The sequence below is a fragment of the Momordica charantia genome (assembly GCF_013281855.1).
Source record: "Momordica charantia cultivar OHB3-1 chromosome 1 unlocalized genomic scaffold, Mcharantia_2.0 BLBB01000001.1, whole genome shotgun sequence".
Lineage (NCBI taxonomy): Eukaryota > Viridiplantae > Streptophyta > Magnoliopsida > Cucurbitales > Cucurbitaceae > Momordica > Momordica charantia.
In genome coordinates this window covers 5,511,850-5,519,832 of record NW_028275157.1, presented here as the reverse complement: position 1 = coordinate 5,519,832, position 7,983 = coordinate 5,511,850, and positions in this window count along the sequence as shown.

The window sequence follows — 7,983 nt, the reverse complement described above, 5'->3', positions numbered from 1 at the left end:
TATAAGAGAAATTATGTATCCCGAGTGGCTCTCTAATGTCGTACTAGTTAAAAAATCCAACGGGAAGTGGAGAATGTGCGTAGACTTTACAAATTTAAACAAGGCATGCCCAAAAGATTGCTTCCCCTGCCAAGGATCGACCAGCTCGTGGACGTAACGGCCAGGCACGAGCTGCTCACCTTCATGGATGCCTACTCTGGATACAACCAAATCAAAATGCATGTCCTAGCTCAAGATCATACCGCATTCATAACAGACCAAGGTTTGTATTGCTATAAGGTTATGCCCTTCGGCCTAAAGAATGCGGGAGCGACCTACCAAAGAATGGTGAACAAGATGTTCGCTAAGCAGATCGGCTGGAATATGGAAGTGTATGTGGACGACATGCTTGTCAAGAGCAAGCAGTCAAAGTCGCATCTTTCGGATTTGGCCGAAGCATTTGAAGTTCAGCGGAAGTATCAAATGAAGCTCAATCCAGCCAAGTGTGCCGTTGGAGTCTCCTCGGGTAAGTTCTTTGGTTTTATGGTAAATAACTGGGGGATCAAAGCCAACCCAGAGAAGATAAAGGTCGTGCTCGAGATGGAGGCACCCAAGACTCTGAAGCAGCTTCAGTGCATCAATGGCAGGATTGCAGCCCTAAATAGATTTGTCTCAAGGTCAACCGATAAGTGCCTTCATTTCTTCAAAGTCTTGAGAAAGAAAGGGCCTTTTGAATGGACGACAGAGTGCGAGCAAGCGTTAGAACAGTTAAAGAACTACTTCTGCTCGGCACCTCTACTCGCCAAGCCATTACCGGGAGGCACGCTCCACTTATACCTGGCGGTGTCCGACAGCGCCGTCAGCTTGGCCCTAATCAAGCAGGAAGGAGTACGCCAAAGTCTCATTTATTACACAAGTAAAGCCATGACCGAGGTCGAGACTAGACACCCCCAAATGGAGAAGCTAGCCCTCGCCTTAGTCACCTCGGCCCGAAGACTTAGGCCGTACTTCCAAGCGCATACCGTCGTAGTACTTACCAACTTACCGCTGAAGAACATCTTCCACAGGCCAGAAACATCAGGGCGCCTGATGAAGTGGGCAATGGAGTTGAGCGAATACGACATCCAGTTCGAACCCAGAACTGCGTTGAAGGGGCAAGAAGTGGCAGATTTCATCGTGGAGCTCACCCCACCGCCTCGATCGGTCGAGTCTAACGTCCCGTGGACGATCTACGTTGACGGATCTTCCAATGAGAGAGGGTGCGGAGCAAGAATCCTCTTGCTCGCGCCAGGTGGCATGCGGTTCGAGTATGCCCTACGATTCAATTTTCAGACTTCAAATAATGAGGCTGAGTACGAAGCGCTTCTGGCAGGCCTACGTGTTTCCAAAGGACTGGGGGCCATCCACATCAAGGTCTTTAGTGATTCCCAGCTGGTCGTAAATCAGATTAAGGAGGAGTATCAAACAAAAGACTCCCAGATGGAAAAATATCTAAGCAAAGTCAGATCGCACCTCGCCCAATTCAAGACTTACGACGTGGATCAAGTTCCAAGATCAGAGAATTCCAACGTAGATGCCTTAGCCAAATTGGCATCAGCATATGAGACCGACCTGGCCAAGTCGGTCCCGGTCGAGATCCTGGACAATCCTTCAATCTTGGAGCCAGATTTGATGGAGGTTGATACTCCAGCACCCTCGTGGATGGATCCAATCGTGGAGTTCATCAAAGGGAATCCACCGCAAGATTCAAAGGAGCACAAGAAAATGGCGCGAAAAGCAGCTCGGTTCATACTCCGAGATGGAGCATTGTACCGACGTGGCTTCTCCCTACATCTACTTAAGTGTGTAACTCCCGAAGAAGGCATTTACATTCTTAAGTAAATCCATGAAGAAGTGTGTGGAAACCACTCTGGCGCCAGGTCGTTATCGGCCAAGGTGGTTCGACAAGGGTACTATTGGCCCACTATCGAGCAGGATGCAAAGCAGTTTGTGAAAACCTGCGACAACTCGGCCCCATGGCCATTCGCACAATGGAGAGTTGACGTCATAGGTCCATTGCCTCTGGGCAAAGGACAAACCAAGTTCGTCGTTGTCGCTGTGGACTACTTCACCAAGTGGGCTGAGGCCGAGGCGCTCTCCCACATCACGGAGTCCAGAGTCACATCTTCATATGGACAAACATTGTATGTCATTTCGGTATACCAAATGCTATTGTGACGGACAACGGAAATCAATTCGACAATGCAAAGTTCAAGGACTTTTGCAGGAAGCTGGGCATAAGCCATCTCAGTTCGTCCCCTGTGCATCCAAAAGCAAATGGGCAGGTTGAAACGATAAATAAAATTATAAAACGAGGACTCAAGCTGAGATTGGACTCCAGAAAGGGAAGATGGGCCGAGGAGCTACCTGAAGTGTTATGGTCATATCGGACCACCCCGAGAAGTCAACTGGCGAAACCCTGTTCTCACTGCCTTTGGCTCTGAAGCTGTCGTTCCAGTTGAGATCGGCATGCCGACCGACAGGGTAGAGCAGTACGAATCGATCAGAAACGAGGCCGAACTGCTCCTTAACCTCGACCTATTAGAAGAAAAAAGGGAAATGGCTCAGCTACAATTAGCAGAGTATCAAAACAGAATGGCCAGACATTACAATGCCCGAGTTCGACCTCGAAGCTTTCAAGTTGGACATTTGGTCCTCAGGAAGATTCAAAGTCATGTGGGCACCCTTGACCCAAGTTGGGAGGGACTATTCGAGGTCAAAGGCATAGTCCGACCTGGAACGTACATGCTGGCCGACCTGGAAGGAAACGTGCTTGTGCATCCGTGGAACGCAGAGCACCTAAAGCGCTATTACCCTTGAAATGTCAAAATGGTCCTAAAATAGACTTGTAAAAATTTTCAAGGGGCGAAACTTTTAATAAACGGAGTTATTTAATTTCGTGACTCTGAGTTTGATCAGAAATTAAATGGGGGCCACGGACTCCCATAAGACTTAAAACCGGCAAGGTAAATGTAAAAATTGATTAAATTCAATCCTAAAAACCCCACGGGTTCGAGGTGCGATGTCAAAATCAATTATGAACCAAAATTCAACCCTTTGAACGTTCAAGTTAAAGGTGCGATGTAGGAAGTTCAAATTGTTTAATATTATCTTTTTGACTTCCGAGTTCGAGGAGAAATATCAAAAACCAGTGAAGGAAACTCTCAAATTTAAACCTTAAAACAAACGTAAGTAAAAGGGGAGATGTGGAAAGAGTTAGAGGTGCGAGATGAAATTATTCATACATGAGTTCAAATTTATAAAAGCAAGTTCAAAAGCTTAAGGAAAAAGAAATAAAAGAACAGACAAGGCTTGATGTACAGAAGTGGAGAAATGAAGATTCCATTGATTAAAAGACAGAGCCAAGGCTTGTATACCTTGCAGCTCTGCCCAAAGACTTACACACAAAAAAAAGAAGCAGAATAGATAAGAAGCCTCGGCTACTCCCGAGGTGAGAGGACAGCTCGCCTTGGGAGCCCAGAAGGTTCATCTCCTGGGATCCGCCCCGCTGTGAAGGGACGTCTTCTTGTGTGGTGCCAACATCAGCTGGCTCCTGACTTGGAGCGTCTTCATCTTCCATATCGGAGTAGTCAGAGTCCAGTTCCCTGACATACTTCTCCACCATTGACTGGGGGTCTGGGGTATTGTTAGGCCCAGAGGTCCATTTTTCAGCGAACTTCTTCTTCAGATCGCTGAGATCGATCTGAAGGTGAGGCATGTCGGCAGCAATGCCCTTCATCAAGAACTTGAAGCCCGCATCACTAAAGTCCTTGGCAAACCCATCGAAGTCTGGGTATTGCTTGAAAGCTGCCTCCAGAAGAGCTCCGTTGGTGAGGCGTTCCTTCACCTCCCTTAGCTTGGCGGTAAGGCGCCCTAACGTGGCGTCTTTCTCCTCAAGAACTTGGGCCAGGTCGTCCTTCTGCTTCAAGAGCTGGAACTTCTCCTTTTCCAGCCCTTTGGTGATGGCGTGGGCAGCTCGAAGGTGGCTCTTATGCCTTTCATCCTCATTCTTCAGCAGCTCAGCCTTGGCCTCCACTTCGGCCCCTCAAGATATCCACCTCGCTCTGGGCCTTCAGCAGCTCGCCCTTCAGCGTGGTGGCAGCCTCTAAGGCAGCAGAGGAGTTCTCTTTCGCTGCCAAAGCCTCCCTTCCATCAAGCTCGGCCTTTACCATAACAGCCAAGTGAATGGAAGCAATAAACGCCTGCAAAAGAAAAACATGTGAGGGTTAGACCGAGCTACAAGTTGTAAAAATGAAAAAGAATAAAAGGAAAGCAGGTCCTACCTCAACAGCGTAGTCGATGGTCCTCTGCAGCACAGACCCTGGGTCACTCACGAACTTTGACGCCCTACGGAAGCAGCAATCCAAGCTCGAGGTCGAGATGTGGGACACCAGATCCTTCACCCCGGAGCTTGACGGTTCAACTCGGAACCGCATGGGTACGTCAGACGTCCCCCCCATCCTCGCCTCGGGGTCATCCACCAGGTCGGCATCGCTAGTAGGCAGGGCACCATAGGACCCCATCTCTGAGAAGGAGGTGGTCTTCTTCTTCTTTTTTCTCCTCTTCAGAGGAGATTCTCCCCTCATCTCGTTTAGGGGAGACACGTCCAGCACTTCGGGCTCACTCCTTGAGCGTTTTCCCTTGGAGTGTTCCCCGGCAGAATTTAGCTCGATCACTGGAGTAGGAAGTTCAGAAGACGGCCCAGCGTCATCTTGGGGCGTAGGTCGAGCCGCAGCAGGAGCTGTTGGCTCCGTGCTTTGAACGGTCTTAAGGGCATGAGCACGACCCTTGGACTTATGCTTCACACTGCCTGTGAAACCGCACACCATTGCTGCAAGGTAAACAAGCAAAAGGTTAGAGACCAAGGTCGGAAGTTAAATTTGGAGCTGAGGTCGAGCACGACTTACCGAGCTCGGAGTTTGGCCTTGAGGCTTCAATTGGACGAACTAAAGGGTTGTAATCCAACAACCCAGAGTCAAGGAGCAGCTTGTCGGTCACTAGAGTTCCGATGTTCCTGCCCTTCGGAAAGCGATCCTTGTAATACTTAAGCGTATCAAAGGATGCTTTAGGGAGTTCGGGGATTGGCCTGATTGACACTGCACAAGACAAAGGAAGGTTCGAGTTAGATATGAGAAGCAAAGAGTTAAAAGGCTTAGAGCTACATGAAGAAAGCAAGAGTGACTCCATACCAAAGTTCCCAAACCTAGCGGGAACATCAAAGAAGGGACGACTTGACTCGTCCTTTGTCAGTCATTCCCCAAAGGCAAAGAACCACTTCTTCACCCATCCCTTTATGGAGGTCGGCCCTTTAACTATGCCACCTGCACCTTTCCTTGCACACATATAGTACCGACCCGACTTCTTAGCTATCCTCTTGGTCTCGAAGCAGCCAAGGAGCTGGTCAACATTCAGCAACTCGGCCTCGTCCTTGTCCCGAGCTCGCAACCAGAAAAGGATGGCCAAAGCAAAAAATGACACCCCATCCGTTGGGGGCCACCTGAGTAGGAGCCAGTCCAGTTCGGATTAGGAACTCCTGGGCAAAAGGATGAAGGGGAAGTCTGAGGTCGTACTCAAACATTTTCAAATAAAATAAAGAGTGACCCAACCCTCTGGAGGATTGTCAGCTCTTTCCCCTTCCTCCGGAATCCTAAGGAGGATGTCATTTCGAATTTTAAACCCCCTACGGAGGGGTCCGAGATAGTGCTCGGGCATTTTTTAAGGGTATTCCAAACCCTGGCTCGAGGCGGAAGCATCATTATCTTCCCCATCATCAGAAAATCTAAAATTCTCTATCTCTTCCAGCTCGGACTCTAACCTACGAGCCAAGTCCTCCCCTGAGTCATTAGACTTAGAAGGGGAACTGCTTATAGTCCGACCTGCGCTATCTAAACTACCACTACTGGAGGGGGAAGACATGAAGACCACCATATTCAAAATAAATATTAAAACAGGGAGAGTGACTGACCTACGAAGGGTTCGAGCTGGTTTTAGATCGAACTCCAAAAATTCAGGGAACGTAAGGTTAGACCTGAAGACTCGGAGCTATTTATAGCTAATCGAAAAAACCTCCACACCGTACACGTGTAATGAACGAGCGGCTAGGATCATCTCGAAATTCGCAACAACGAAATACTTGAGTGCTCCGAAACCCTGGCAGATCGAAACATCTTCCACAACAGTCACATTTTTCTATGAATTAGAAGTCGCCACGTTTCCAAAATTGAGTCGGGTAACTTCTCTGCCAGATCGAGATCGAACCTGACAGAGAGGGGGACAATGTTTGGGGGTAAAAATACCCTGGACACGTGGAGGACGCTCATTGGTGTTCAGGGATTAAGGGAAGCATCCAAGGTCCACCTCGAACTTGCCGAGGAGACTGGGTCTGCCCATAAACAAGGCTAAGTGTAAAAGCCCCGGTTCGACCTGGATGGGTTCGATCTGCTCGTATCCGACAGGTTCGACATAAAAAAGACAAAGGTAACCGCCGGTCGTATGCACTGTAGGACCCATCACCTATAAATAGAGGGCTCCATTTCATGCTCAGGTATCGAATCTCATCTCGAACTTAATATTGAGTCCGACCTACACTGACTTGAGCGTCGGAGAGTTTGCCCTCTTGTGCAAGTTCACTCGTGGGTTCAAGTCGAGTCGGGGATCGGGTTTGAGCTAAGTTCGTAAAATCCGCATTGTGAAATTCCTTGCATAAACACATTGGTTGGGAAGTTTTCAGATTAATTGGTGCGGATGACAATCATAATATAAAATCAACTTTTAAACTACCGTTTGAAAGAGAAAACAATGGAGATATGAAAAGGAAGCAAACATGAATTGTCCTAAGATTCTAAACTTTAGAATCTATCATTTTTTAAAACAATACTAAAAGAAAAATTCAATCTTCTCGAGTCGACAAAAAATTCCAACAACAAAAGCACCACTATACACAAACTATGCCACAAAAGCATGAGAAATAAATGTAACAACTAGAAACAATGTAAAGAAAATAGACAAAAACAAAAATAAATAGTCATTCCCTCTTAAAAATATTCACAAATTAACCCCACTGCAGTAAACCATTATTCCATCATGCCATGAAACTACCAACATGTGTAAGAAAAAAGAGAAAACAACTTGACATACTGTAATTTGAATAGTTCGAATACCTGCCTTTTGTATTAACATACATTCTTTATAACTCAAGATTCTAATTGATGAATTAGTTATTGAAAAAAAAAACTGACAACAGCAGACCGTGAGCATTCATAAAAAACATGAGTTTGAGCCATCAAAATTGCTTTTAACCGAATCTCCTAGAGGGGGTTTCCAACCGTTGGGTCGGGGTGCCTAACAGCCTGAAGCCTCGTACTTGACTTTCCCCTTAGAGACCCAAGAGTTACGATCATTACAAAGGGCCCAACAAGTGATACCAGCAATCTAAGTTCTGTCGTGCTTAAACGTTTCATCAATCCGCCCAGCAGTCCAAGAAAACAAACATAGCGGTTACGCGATGCAACCTTGGTGTTTATGCAAAGATATGCACAACAGTGTGTTCCAGATTGCAGCTCGAACTCGGCCTCCGGACCGACCTGAACGCTTGGGCGGACCTGCACAAAAAGGTGAGCACTCCGACGATCAAGTCAGTATAGGTCGGATTCCCAGTTTAGTTCGAGGCCAGAAATCATCGTACCTGATCGGGGAGTGAGGTCCTCTACTTATGGGTGGTAGTCCCGCTAATCTCGCGACGGTTACATTCGGTAATCTCGGGACCGTCGGTTACACCCGGTAATCTCGGGACCGACGGTTACGCCCGATAATCACGCCGCAGACAGTTGCTCACATCGGCCCTTACCGAGCTCCCCGGTAGGTCAGACCTGGGCCAGGTTCACCTCGGCCCTCATACTTAGCATTTGTCGACGTTAGTGGCGGCCATCTCGGCTATCCGAGCTGGGCATGACTCATGAGCCATCT